Source organism: Agelaius tricolor, unplaced genomic scaffold (assembly GCF_023055355.1).
Source record: "Agelaius tricolor isolate 1412-34295 unplaced genomic scaffold, bAgeTri1.0.p SCAF_2, whole genome shotgun sequence".
Taxonomy (NCBI): domain Eukaryota; kingdom Metazoa; phylum Chordata; class Aves; order Passeriformes; family Icteridae; genus Agelaius; species Agelaius tricolor.
In genome coordinates this window covers 83,336,938-83,351,476 of record NW_027269262.1, presented here as the reverse complement: position 1 = coordinate 83,351,476, position 14,539 = coordinate 83,336,938, and the positions used below count along the sequence as shown (strand labels likewise).

Here is a 14,539-nt window from a genome sequence, read left to right as displayed (position 1 = left end):
GAGGAGAGGGCATTGCAAGTAGGTGAGGCACAGAGCCACACTTGTCCTTGGTGGGAGCACAGCTGGGCTAGAGGTTGCGGAACTGTGAGCAGAAGCTGAAAGAGAGAAGGGGATGTGGCAGGTCCCCGGATCATGGCATGACCATCACATAGACTCAACCCATCCACATATGGGTAAAGTGCCACCCCACAAGGCCTAGCTGAATGAAGAAGAGAGGTTGGGTTTAGGAGTCGGCATCCTTGGTTAGTGTAAAGACAAAAGTACGCTGAAAAATCGGGGGCAGAGCTGAACAGGTCAGCAGCCGCGGGCTGAAGTTTATAAATACAACCTTACCTTGTTCCCAGCCTTGCAGGCAGGAGTCAGATTTGAGCGCAGGTGAAATTGCTGGTGCTATCCCACACGGCGTGTCCCAGCAGTGCCCCAGCATCGCTCTCCAAAAGGCGGACGGCGCCGCGGGCGCAGAGCAGACGCGTTCCGAGCGTCAGGACCGCTGCTCTCCTCCCACCAGAGGGCCCTACAGCCTTTCTCTCCAGGCTGTGGCATGTCTGAGGCTGGTGCTCCACTAGTGCCACTCTGCCTGCAAGAGCCCACCACGGGCTATACATTGCCATAAATTCAGCACGAAAACAGTCCTGCCTGCTGTGAATGTGAAGTCACCTCTGTGACTCCTTCTAAGACATAGGAGCAGTATTGAAGCCACAGCAGGAAAGTAAGCTGTGGGAATTCAGGACATTCCTCTGGCTGTCCTGGAGCGCCAGGATCCCTGCCAGGGGGCTCAGAGACCCTGGCACAGAGCCCAGGACACTTGGGGTTTTGATTATGACCCATGGAGCAAATTACCAACCTTATATGAAGATCTGCAAGCCACGACAGTGTAAGTAGAATGATAGTGGATTTATCATGGGGTGAAAAATTGATTTTTTGGAGTTTTTAGCATGGGGGTTCAGGGGGCAAGATGGAGGAATCTGGGCATGTCCAGCCTTTCTCCTTCTTCTTCTTGGCCTCCATCTTCTGCTGTGATGTTGGCACTTTTAGATTGGTTTAGAGTAGAAGCTCACTGTCTAACACAGTGAGCAGGTGATAGGTATTGGAAAGTAATTGTAAATATTGTACATGTAGTTTTTAGTATAAAAAGATAACACCACCCCGGGGGCAGGCAGAAAGCCTCTCACTGTCTTGCTGAGCGGACCTTGGCTGGACAGGAGAAAGAATTTTATAGATAAGATACAATAAACAACCTTGAGACTGAGAAATGAAGAGCTCTGACTCCTTCTTCGACTGCCAGGCTGGGAAAAGAGACTTTCTAACATGTCTCAGGGTCACTCTGACCAGCTAAAGTCCCAAGAGTAAGCCTTGAGTAAAGACACAGAATTGTTTTCAGGGACCCCCCATTAGGGTTGAAGAGTGCAATTAAACAGCACCCATTCCACAGGTGTGAAAGGGATCTGTCCCAGCTTGTTTTGTAGAGTTACAAGCAACCACAAACTGGAGATAAAACACACAGCATAGGCAGCATTAATTTCAGCAAGGTGTGTTGCAGAAATGCATCCACTGGTGGATGCAGATGAACAGGTGGGATGAGAAGCAGCAATGTCAGCCTTGTGGAACAGGTGGTGGCAGCCAGGCTCATGGGCAGCTTTCCTCAGCCAGCAATGAATGAAAAGCACTGGAAGAAACTCAGACTCGCTGGTCCCTCAGCCTTGTCACTACAGGACATGAAACAACACAACACAGACTTGCTGCTCTTTCTAAGGTAAAAAGGGGGATTTTTATTTTTCTGACTCCAACATTTATAGCTTTCTAAAAGTGACAGTGGATTGGAGGGTGAAAGTGCCACCTCTACAATGACACTGGACAAATCAACAGTCTAATAAATTTCTCCTCTTCCATAAAAGAATGCAAAACAATACATTATTTACATAAAGTGTGTGAGAAAGTTTGTTACAAGAATGTAAACATCAGAAGGCTTAGAAAATCTTTAAAAATCAGGGAGACATGGCCTCACATGGCTCCCTTCTCCTCACAGTGACACCTTTGTGGTGAGGGCTGCTGACAAGGTTAACAGAGAAGAGCAGCCAGGCAGGGTGAGACACCCAGAGGAGACACCAGCCCCCAAGGAAAACTCAGTCCCAGGTCCCTGCATATTACAGACACAAAACCTGGCTGCTGTGCAGATCCTAGGGAGACCACATAGGAGTGATGTCTTAAGCAGTGTAATGCTGGTAAAAGCTTTCCATTTCCTCAAGTGTTTCTTGAAACCAAGAGCTGGGTACAGGCCTTCCCACAGTGAGCTGTAAGTGAAAAACAGCATGATGTATTTTCACCCTGATACTTCTCATTGGTGTGTTCTGGTCTTGGTTTATCTAAAAGGAAGCAGGATCAAACTTCAAAAATAAGCTCCAAACCATGTAAATACATTTATTTTTTTTCCTCCCCAAGTGCACTAGTCGTACTACTTTTAATACCAACCAAGTGATTCTCCTACAACTACTTTTTTCTCTGCTGGAAGGAAATAATTTTTACAGAAAATGTGTTGAAAACATAATTTGTACTTTTTATGGCAGATTCTTCAGCTACATTCTTTTTTTTTTTTCTCCCTTAACTTCAGTAAATCATTAAAAATAATTTTAAGGGTGACTGCCACAATTAGAGTCATATGCAATCACCTGACATAAACCACCAAACACAGTCACACCACTAAGTCCCTGAGCCCTCTTGAACCTCAGTAACTCCTTTTCAGAAAACCAATGGGATGGCACAGCCTCAGTCATGCTATTAAATTTCTTTTGTTGCCTAACAGTTACAAAGAAGATATAAAGGGAACAACAACTGTGCAATGGAGAGCTTTGGGGAGTTGCTGCAACTCTTGGGAGCACAGATCAGAACAGATACTTAAGAGTGTTTGCACAACAGATGAACAAGAGACTCTTGAGGAGTAAAACAAGCAAGAGAGCAGAACAGTCAGCCACGTTCAATACACATCAGACCCTGGAAAAATAAATGTTTGTACAGAGCTGCACAACCAGCATGGTCAGTGAGAGTTTTTTTCATCTAGTGTTTCGATTATTGATTAATTCCAAACATATTTTTCTTGGGTTCACTTCCAGGTGCAAGGATGAACATTAACTTACCTCAAAAACAACCGAGGGCTTACCTAGGCGTGGTTAAAAATGGTTCCAATTATTGGCTTGTTCAAAGATTGCAGAATTAATATTGTTGCCAGACTACTTGTGTGGTGCATTTGCCAACCATCTTCTGCTGTATTGCTGCATATCAAGTATTTATTTTGATTCTAAATATTTTTTTGTTTATCAATCACTGAAATGTTATTGTGGACATACACTCTGGAAAGAAGTAGGCTAATGACAGCTCATAATGAAGTTATTTTAATGCACTATTTGCTTCAGACTCAGGTTCCTGTTTCTGTATAGCTCCTTTTACATCAGCTACTCCCACTTTGCCAAAGGCAAATGAAAAAAAAAAAGTAGCACTTTCCTCTTCGCATTGTAGTCCAAATTTAGGAAGCCATGTCTGAACTACCTCTAGCCAGCAATGAATTTAAGACAGCATTTTATTCTAAATGCTTGTTACTGTCCCAGTGAAAGAAAAATGTAACAGATTGTTATGCACTGAAGAGGATCATCTATATGGCTATGGAGGGATTTGGCCATTTAAAATATAATATTGACTTTAAATTAGAGATTGCCTCAGCCATGAGGGGAGAGACATCAAACAGCTCCCTTGACCACTCATCTGATCCACCTGCATCAGGCAGGCTGGGGGCTCCCTGGGTGTCCCTGCACATCCCTGGGAGACAGGCAAGCCAAGGCTGTCCCCTCTCCAGTGTGGGGTTATGCAGTGGCACATGACTCTGCCCAATGCCTGCACATGGATTTATTCTGCTCAAGACACTCATTCTCTTAAAAAGCAGAGCAGCCACAGTAGAAAAAGAACAGAAGTAGCAGCTTCTTCGGTGAAAATGTCAAAAGATTGCTATACCAAGTTGTGCAACTCTTAGTGTCCTCTGGAATTTGGGCATGGGGTCATTTCCACATAGGCAGTGCCTGCCAGAGCCCTTCCAGCTCTCCTTCATTAGCTTTTCATAGAAATAACATGGTACAAATGATACTACACTTGCTAGTACCAAACTGAACATATAACACGTCAGTTTTGAGGCCACAATTTTACTTCAGAATTTTCTTCCACTTCCAATTTTGTCTTCAGCTCCTACTACTTTGCCTAAAGATTCAGAATCCTACTGGATTAAATGTGTTGTAAAGAGAGATTTCCCTGGCCCATGCTGATAGATTCAGAAGGTTATTAGAAGAGGTAGAATTGATTGGTATTTAGAATAAGACTGCAAGCATTTTTGCCTACTTTGTTACCCCTAGACATTTTCTGTCTGCTTTAAGGTTCACTGTGGGTTATTTAGGTCTTTAGCTACTCTCATTTCATGCTTATCTTAACCTTCCTGTGAATTCTGTGCAGGATTCAATTTGTTAAAGATTTATGAGTCCTTCCCATTCCAGAGTCATATACATCATATGGAAATATTGTGCAATGGAGAGTTTAGAGGAAGTCTCTCCCTGGCTGCCTCCAGAAAGGTGTTCCAAACTAACAACTTTTGAAAATAACCACCATAACAGTACCATAGTCTTTTTTCTTGTGGATTTTTTAAAATTGAATTTAGGCCCATTTTGTCTTTGTATCTGAATGTTTTCTAACCCAGTCCTTGAAAATTAACAGGGAAAAAAGAGAGGGAAAAAAAGATAGAAACTGTTCCTTGGCTTCAGCACTGGCTCCCAGTCAGAGTAAATGGACTGAAATGCCCAGAAATTGAACATCCTGAGGTGATAGTCAGAATATTGGGATGTGTGTATTCCAGCACATTGTGTCTTTGAACAGGCACAGCACAAACATGACTTTTCAATTATCTACCTTCTTGTAACCAAGTTGTTACCTCGTCAGAAAAGAATATAGAGTGGAAAGAAAGCAGATGATGAACTGTATTCAATTGGAGTTTGTCCAGCACACAGCAGTGGGACACCCCTGTACTCAGACAGAGCTGAACCCACCTGGTTCAGCAGCGAGCAGTGATCACAAGCAGAAAGCACATTAGAAACAGGACAATATAAAGTGGTTATTGCCTGCTCTGCATTACAGCTTAAAGCATTCAAAAGGGTCATACTCAAACAATTCTTTTTAGTAACTGCAGACTAGTGTTTTATAACAGTGTTTAAACCTCCTTTCATTTGTCTTTACCCATCTTCAGCTTACACAAACATCTGACCTAAAGAAATGCGTTTCCAAAACACAGTAAAATGTACATAAAATTCTGTAGTAAGTTACATTAAAAAGGCTTAAGTGTTGATTTTTCACAAGATCTGAGTTATTTTGTGTATTAGAATACAAGTATGACTCGTGTAGGGTTTGGGTTTTTTTGAAGCACAACAATATCTTCTCACAATATTTTACCAGAATATTTCAGAACCTATTTTAAAAACAGAATTAAACCTTGTGAAATCACTGCAATTTTTTATGTAGATAAAATTGTTTTTTCTCATTGCCATCTCATTCAAAGGTAAAGCAATGACTCATGCAAGAGCAGAAGAGTCAGTGTCAGAGCCAGGAATAAATATAGACATCCCATCACTCAGGACCTTGCACTAGACATTAGGCTGCATTTACTTTCCCAATTTATTACACTGCAAGATTGAAAAAAACTAGAAAGCCTTTAAATGCTTCCCTGTTTTACAACACAATGTCTTATGAACCCTGCCTTCTATTCATGGCTGTGATCATGCTAACTACACAAAAAAATCCGTTTTAAATTAACTACTTTAATTTCTTGTGTACAAGACAGTCTTAATGAAATAAGCCCCCATCTAGGAATTGCTTTTTTTCCTAATACCTAACACTTTTTAGTTAGGCTGACCAAAGTTTACCTCCAGTGATATCCTGACATATGGTTAACACTTTCAGTAAAGTTGCTTTTTGACTGAGACAAGGTATAAGCTTTTTTTTGTCCCAGAGAAAAGAAGATATATACCTAACCTGAAAAGTCTGGGACAAAATGGGAGACTCCCTGAGAATTAATAAATGGACTAGCAGCTCTGATTCTAATCTTGGTGCAAGAAGGATTCTGATTAATCTCTCTCTTAACCTGGTCAGAAATGTGTTCTTACATGTGTTCAGTGTACAAAGCTTATAAAAAGAATTCTGTATTTGCTGAACAAGGATATTGGGCATTCTCTTGGTAATGGTGCAGAACACATGGAACAAGAAATTAATCAGACTGTGCATTTCTTATTGGATTCTTTTCAATTTGACATCTATGAACCATCTACAAAATTTCCTTTGGCTTTCTTCATTTGTAATTTACCCTGGAATTTCCAGATGCTCTCTGTTTTGTGACAGAAAGCTGCAGGTCTCTGCTGAGTGCTTGGTTCTTTTTACCAAGCAGCAGTAAGTATTTACAACCACAGTCAAAATGGATGTATCTGTATGCTGGTAACTTCATACCAGCATTTCCAATTTAACATGCTGGCCCTTAGCCAAATGGTGCAGCAGAAAAAACACATTTCATATCAGATTTATGGTTTTCCCACTCTTTACGTTGTTAACTGTCAAAATATTTTTGCCAGGAATAAGAGACTGAAGTAGCACTTGCGTAAGATTTCACATGCGATCACTTGATCCACACACTACTCTCTATTGGGTCTGGGTATTTTCTTAATGTTCAGAGTACCAGAGGAGCTGTTGCTTCCCCCATTATTGCTACAGAAAGCCTTTCTCACCAAGAGAAGTGAGGCAAAGGTGGGCAAGAGCACAACAAAGGGGAAATTATTATTAAAATAGCTCTGCCTGTGTACATGCTGTACCCTGCTCCTAAAGGCTCATATTTGAAGGTCAAGAGCTGGTATGTCAAAACCTTTTGGCTTTTTCAATACTTGTAAACACTGCTCTGGTATCCCTGTAATATATACAAGCAAAGGTTGCCAATTTTGCAGTTCTATATCCAGTCTCATCATATTTCTGTAATTTCCTGCCCAAAGGCCTCAGTGGTAAAAGAAAGATCTTCCCCAAAACTTCAACTTTCATTTCTAAGGTAAATTTCCATCCCCCATGACTAGAGCGAATATCTTTAATTGGAGAAAGATGAGCCACCAAAGAATGGGGAGAGATTGGCAACCAAACTAAAGAATTCTGAATATGCTATTATAAAATAATTGTGTGATTCTGCCAGGCTGGGTTTGCTTATGCCCATCTGCAGAGCCCACTTGGCATCTGGCAGTCAGAGAGTGTGCCTCAAAATGTGATCAAGTCCAGAGGTGTCCATATTGTCCTTTTCAACAAAAAACATCTATCTCTACACTTATGGGGAGATAAACAGATTATCTAAAATACCATATAAGTTCAGTCAAAATTTGAAGAGCATTAAAGTTACTGGAGATAAGGAGCTACCTTCAAATGACCCTTCTCAATTTAGGATTTTGGTTCATGCCTATCATGTAGTAGTAAAGCAAACTTTTCAGTCACTTCTATTTACTGCCAGTTGTTTTGGTGCACATGAAGTAGACTCCTTCCAGGACAGATTAAACCACACATGCACCAGATTCTCCAGCCCCTCATGGAGGGGGAAGGTGGGACCAGCTCTGCAGACAGACCAACTCTGCTCTCCAGTCAGGCCAGACCCCAAGACTGAGCCCAGTTCCAAACAAAAGCCCAGAACTACAGGAAGTGCAGACAAAATCCACTGCTTTATACACTGAACCTCTCTCACTGCTCTCAATTATTCTCCACCACTAAGAACTACTGATTTAAAAATCCATCATATTTTTCCATTGACCATTTAACTCAAGGAAGGCAAATAAGCCTACAAGTAAGTCCACAGAACCATGCTGATCCCAGTCAAGCTTGTTCCCTTTCCCACCTGCCACCGCCCTGGGGTCAGCAGCCTGGCAAGGGCAGCACTGGGGCACTCTCAGAAAATTATCCAAGAAACACAAATTCATCACTTGGAACCTCCAACTACTTTAGACATCTGTCTTTAGATAGCTAAGCCCAGCCCTACCTGACTGCTGTGACATTACAGCCATCTGGAAAGAAATACAACTGAGTTCTTTCTTACTCACTTGGGACTATTAAAAGAGTGGATAATATTTTGCTACAAAGCTCTTACAGCATGAGGAGTCATCTGTCCCTCTGTGCTGTATGTCCCCAACAGTCCCACTCTGCCCTCCTGCTGCTTTATCTCTGCTCTGTGCAGATGCACCTGGTGCAAGGTAGGGGATATTAAAGAACCAGGCAGGAGAGCATCTGAGCCATTAACTCAGATTTTCCCTTCCAACGTCAGAAGATTCAGCCAAATAATTACACCACACAGCTGGTGCCTGCTAATACACTTTAAATTTGATAATTTGTCCAGAAGCAAAAAACATTTTTATTCAGCACGGGTTGAAAAGACAAGGCAAGAGAATTGAATGAGACAAGGTGTTTTCAACGGGATCTTTTTCATTACTGTGCTTCAGCTCTTTTCACTTTAAAACTAGAGCACCAACTAGGCAAACAAAAGACTTCTCTTTCTTCTTCAGAAGTTACATAATTTAGCAATACTCTTTTTTTTTTTTTTTCCTCCAGACTGGTAGAGTCTTAGCAACTCTTCTTTGTCAAAACAGTGTCTGCTCTCAACACCAAATTTTCTTAATTGCCCCACCTGAAGCAGAAATGTGCCAATTACATTCTTGTTCTGATTATCACACAACTCACTGGAATATGTTGTACCAAGAGAAACTAACTTCTGAAGACAAGCCTGTGTGATGAACATTTTAAAGATATATAGATATAGATAGATATACAGATATAAGAAAAAGTGCAAAATCAACATTCATAGGAGAAGCTGGGAAAGAGAAGACAGAGCAGCTCTGTTCTGGCATGGAGCTTGGTGCTCAAGGAGGATGGGATGGGCCTCCCTGCCCTTCTGGAACCTCACCAGATCCATACCCTGCCCTCACAGCCACCAAAGACTTCAGTCATTAGAGAGAAGACATGAACTAGAGATCCAAAAAGCCTTTGTACAAATGTTTATCCAGTGTCCTGGCACTGCTGAGAGATACAAATGGGTGCCCATTGTATTGATGGGCAAGCAGCAGTCAGAGAAACAGAACCAAGAAACAGAAAAGGCAGCATTTCCCATGAAAGAAAAGGCTCACACACACCCATCTGGGTGACACACCCCACAGGATGGACGTGCCCAGTGCTGAAAACTCCTAGTGGTGCTGAGAGGGATCTCCTCATCCTGAGTTTTCACATTTTCACTGTTTTCAAATCAATTGGCAAGCTTTAAAATTCTTTGGTAAACTGTGTGAATAAACCTTCTGGGACCCCTTTCCTTATAAAATCAGCCATCATCTAGCTGTAGTTGCATGCATAGAGAGGGAACTATATGTAGAGAGAGCAGAAAATACTATCCCATTCATAAGGCACTGCTGCTAAACAACATAGTCCGTATGAGAACACTGGTCTAAAACTATGGAGAAGAACTAATCTTTATTTGGACATACAGATGCAAATTAAATGTTTTAATATCTGTACTTTATATGGAATGCCATGGGGTCATGTGGGAAGAGCCCAGTGCAGAGTCAGTCTCATGGGAGGAACATGAACTGATAACAAACCAACACTTCCTGATGCTGATCCTCCCCAGACTGACCTGCCACATCTTCAGCTGCTCCTGCTCAAAATGCTACAGGGTGAGATGAAGCTGGGGGTGAAGGCACCCCCAGAAGGCTGGGCAGGGAGTGCCAGCATGGCATCTGAGGCATCTGAGGGTCCAGCAACCACACACAGGTTCCAGGCAGCCTCTGACAGCAAGGCAGAGGATCTGGTGATTCTGAGCATTGCCTGTGAGCATTGCCCTGCTTGCCTGGCAAGGTGTTCATTCACTGGGAACAGTGTAGGAGCATTGTAAGGAATTAGCCTTTGTGTTCAGGCTTAGGAAATAGATCAAGAGGATATTAAATGAAAGCAGAAAAGTCTACTAAAATACATATAATAAAATTGAATCTTCACATGAGAAAAAGATTTGCCAAGTTGCAATTATTTAAAAATAGGCAATTTTATAGCTGCATGAAAATGCTTAAATCTACTAAGGAAAATAAAATAAAGATCTTTTACTTCATTATATGATATATTTAAAGGCTGATTATTAAACAGTTATTTTAACTAGCCGTGCAAAAGCACAGCATATCAGATGTCACCAGGTACAGACAATCTGTTGGGGGTAAAAGACATCTTGAAGCTCCCTGGGTTTTGTTGTAATTGTTCAAGGCTCAGAACTGCTCCCAGCTCGAGAGAACTGCTAACCAACCCAGTGTTTCCCATTGTTGGAAGGTGGGTCCCTCCGATGGGACAATTTTTTTCCAAACACTTTTTATAATTCTTCTCTGTAGCACCTGTATTCTAAAGCCCATTTGCCAGAGACAGCCCATGTAAGGGGGCACAAACCAGCTGAGAATGTTTGTGGCACAAACCAGCTGAGATGTGAAGCAGTTCAAGCTTCTGTTGCTCTGATCAGGGATAGAAAGCTCAGTGTAGCACAAACATTCCCTGTCCTTCCTATGGCATTTCTGTACTCCAGCCCAGAACCTGCCCTGCATTTTGCCATTTATCTCCCCCACCATACAAGCCCCCAGACACACACACAGAGTCCTCATTCCTCTTGCACTACAGAACTTCCATTAACAGCAGGAGCCTAGAGAGAAATTAAAAAAAGAAAACTTACAATAGCAAACACATACACACAAAAAAGGGACAAGCAGATGATGGCTTGGAAAAATACTTTCCATAAAGGAGTGATGAGACCATTTGAAACCTGAGGTAATAAAGTAGTCAAAATCATGTGAAGCAAAATTGGGGAAGTCATCTTTGCAAGGAAGGAGAAGTCAGGCTAACTTCTCTGATCCTACATGGCATGCAGAGACTAGCAAACCCCAGAAGGAATAAACATATTATATTTTAAAACCAACTTATTTCAGATCATTTTTTCCTTTGCTTATCTGTCATGATCAGAGAATGGACCTAAGGCTATCTATCATAGAACATAATATCTTTGTTAGTGTCTGAAGTAGCTCCACAGGCTCTGGAGGAGAGAGCTGCACTGCTTTAAGTGTTAGTGATGGGCATGACACAGATCTTGGCAACTAACAGAAATTTTAGTTTGCTTGCAAGACGTGCTTAGAAGTGAAGTCAAATGCCATTTATCCAGCTAAACAGGCTTCACCTCTCTTGATGGTTTCTCTGCTCCACTTTCATTATTTATTAGAGTATATTACTGGGATATAGGAATGCTTAACAGTTTGAACCAAGAAGGAATTCTCATTATAAGAGTTGTTGTACAAGCACACAGCAACAGACAACTCCTGTTCAGAGAGTTCCTGATCTGACCAGAAAAAACTGGCATGTGCTGGGAAAGGCAAATTGACACAGGGGTGGAAAGAAGTTTGTTTTGCAGAAAAGCCAGGAAAGGTGACTGAACAGTAAACATTATTTTTACATTTAGGCACAGAGCTTTCAAGTATTTTCTGCCTTTCTGAGGCAATTTTCATGCAAAAGATCCCACTTTTGTTTTCCCACCTGAGACCAACCACGATTATGAACATCATTAGTGAGTTGGCTAAATGTTTCAACATTCCTCAATGCATTTTTGGGCCAATATCCAGCTGAATTATGTCATTAATTTGTGTTTGTTGAATAGTCAGCTCCTCCCAAATATTTTCTGAATCTCTTGGCTCACAGCACTCAAATTTAGTAGAGGGATAAAGGTCTCAACATTGCTAAACTTCTGATGAGTTCTGTAAAAGTACTAAGCAATCAGATAGAGGGGAGAGAGACCTCATTAATACCCCCACCAAGACAAAGACAATACTGTGACCTCAGCTACTTTCAGAAACTGTGTAATTCCCAAAGAAGTTCAGCCTCAGAAGACAAACCCTTAGAAAATGTTTTGCCATTAGTTCTGCTGGTCTTAGGGCAATCTGGCTGTGCAAATGCTGATATTTGGATGATGGGGCTGACAAAAGCATAACAAACAGAAAAACCACGTCAGGCTTGTTGCAAAGATGTCATTTTACCTTCTCTTCTAAGGGTCCCACCCTTTCTCAAAGAAGACAGCATAACAAATCCTTGTTCTGGCTGCACAGAGACAATCAGAGCTGTCTAAAGGCTTTCCAGCCATGTATCAATAGTTCATTTTTTTCCCAGCCATAAGAATACAGTCCATATCCTCAAGAAAGCACAGGCTATGAAGGGAAAGGAAAACTATGGAGAAGGGTTTTGCAGAGCTGGAGTGGTTTAGGGTTTCCATCCTTCCCTGCTCCCCAGTAAGCTCTTCCTGATCCAGCCCCTCCACCTGGAGCCAGCCCCCACTGCCCCACAAGCCTCCCACCAAAGCTGGCCCTCTCTGCCTGCTCTGTAGAGGTGGTGGTGGGACAGCTGTGCCTTCCCACATTCCTTATCTCATGTCTGCTACCCTTCCCCTCAGCAGGGCTGGCTTTGCTGAAGACTGAACTGGTCCTGGGCTGTAGGAACCATTCAGAGTATTTCAAAGCATAATTCAGCCCCATGTGGAATACCTGCTCATATGGAGTTATGGCCTGAATCTTGATTATTCAATGCCATGCCTTGCTGCCTTACAGAGCACCCCAAAACACATTCTCCAGAGTGGCAGTGGGTCCCTCCATCCAAAGAATGATGCAAACACCACGTGCTAACCACCTGCCTCCTCCTCCACAGCCAGAAGCGCTGGATACTGGAATCAAGGCTGATGAACATCTGCTCAGTGCTTCCACTATTTTCTCAGATGCTTCATGTGCAGTGGTGAAACAGAAGAGGAATGTTTTAAAGATGAGCCAGCTACAGATGGAAACTCCTGAGGGTCACAGAGTTTTCAGCATTTCTTCTCACGGATGACTGCAGAAAGCATTTGGTGTAGGAAAGCAACAGCTCATCTCAGCCAGAAAAAGTCATGCCTTGTGGGTGAGGTACAGAAAAACTTTTATATGGGAGACTTTGGGAGGGAAACTGAAGGGTTGGTGTGGCTCAGCAGAGCAACAGAGACCAACAACATGATTAAAATATGCTGAATTGTTTAAAGTTACAGCCTTAATGATAAATGAAACTTCAGAATAAAAGCACCTTCTTGTGGCTTCACTGTCCTCCAATGCTCATTCCTCTCCCATCTTGCAACTGGGAACCTGAAGTCTCTGTGACACCAGGAAGATTTTGTGCCTGTGTTTCAGGAGAGTGGGACATACTTTGCACACTTCTGAGAGCAAAATTCAGTACACAGCATAAACTTTTCAGCTCAGTTGACCTTCCTCAGCAAGGAAACAACAAGTTTAATTTCTGAGGAATAATGGATTACACATAGGGAAAGGATTATGAAAAAATGAAAGGTAGATGGATTTACTTGTACAAAAGCTGCTCAGATGGGTATTGTTTTTGCTCCTGTTTTGTCATGGTTTTTTTTGGGGGGGGGGGGGGTTTTGACAGATTTTACTTTGGCTCCAGCATTTGGGCCAATCAGAGGGGCACTCTGGTAACTGAGGGATTTTAAGTGAGAAGTTCCAGCACTGACCTTTCTCCCAAAGGCAGCCAACAGCAAGTGAATCAGCCACTATACCAACAAAAATGACCAAGAATAGAAAGTAGATTTCCAGCCTTCCTGCTTTGCAGCAGTTTTGTTTTTCCTTGCAGTGCCAGTGGTGATTACCTTATCTGTACACACCAGCCAGCCACACAATACAGGAAAGCCACCATCCAAGAAATACCCACTTAATAAGCCTTGGCATCTTACATGCAGACTGGGGAAGGCAGGATGCAGCACAAGAGTATCTCCCTTCAGACAGGCTCCACAGTGACAAATACAAATCTGCAGATGTGAGGTAAACCACATTACCAGGAAGGACACATAGTGTAGGAAATCTACCCTCCCTGGGAGAGCTCTTCAAAAGTCCTCATCTCTCCAGTGGTGGAAGTTTCTTTCCAGTCACTGTCATAGGATTTTTTTTTCTCCAAAGCCACATCCCAAGGTTGTGAGATATTTTTGAGTACCCATGGAGGCTCAGTAGATGGGTGTGTGAGGTGTATCCTCCTTTCCATGTCCCAGCTCATCAGGTATTCCCATGGTATGGCTATAAGAGCACTGAGTGATGTCTTCCCCTATAGGACCTTCAACTATTTTTGTGTTTGGTAACCAAAATTTAACAGTACCAAGGGACCTAGAAAAGCTTGGCCAAATAGAGACAGATATCACATGATTGTGCTGTATAAATACATCAGCAAGTTAATTGCCAGTGGAGGGAAAAACCTATTTAATGAAAAGAATATGTTGGTAGGAGAGGAAAAGGTTATGAGCATGAATAGTTTTAGGCTGGAAATTAGATGAAGGATTCCACTAATTAAGGAAATAGGGATCTGAAACAACCCCAAAAAGGGCAGACCAAGATGAAAATCCCAAGACAGTACTTGATCCATTAAT

At 42.2% G+C, this 14,539-nt stretch overlaps 1 long non-coding RNA gene across 1 annotated transcript; it reads left to right on the top strand.

Annotated features, from left to right (window-relative positions):
- Positions 1 to 522: 522 nt before the first annotated feature.
- LOC139600928 (uncharacterized) lies at positions 523 to 13,204 on the top strand. The gene is made up of 2 exons (XR_011682719.1): positions 523 to 874; positions 12,793 to 13,204. It is a non-coding gene; the product is annotated as an uncharacterized lncRNA (long non-coding RNA).
- Positions 13,205 to 14,539: the final 1,335 nt, after the last annotated feature.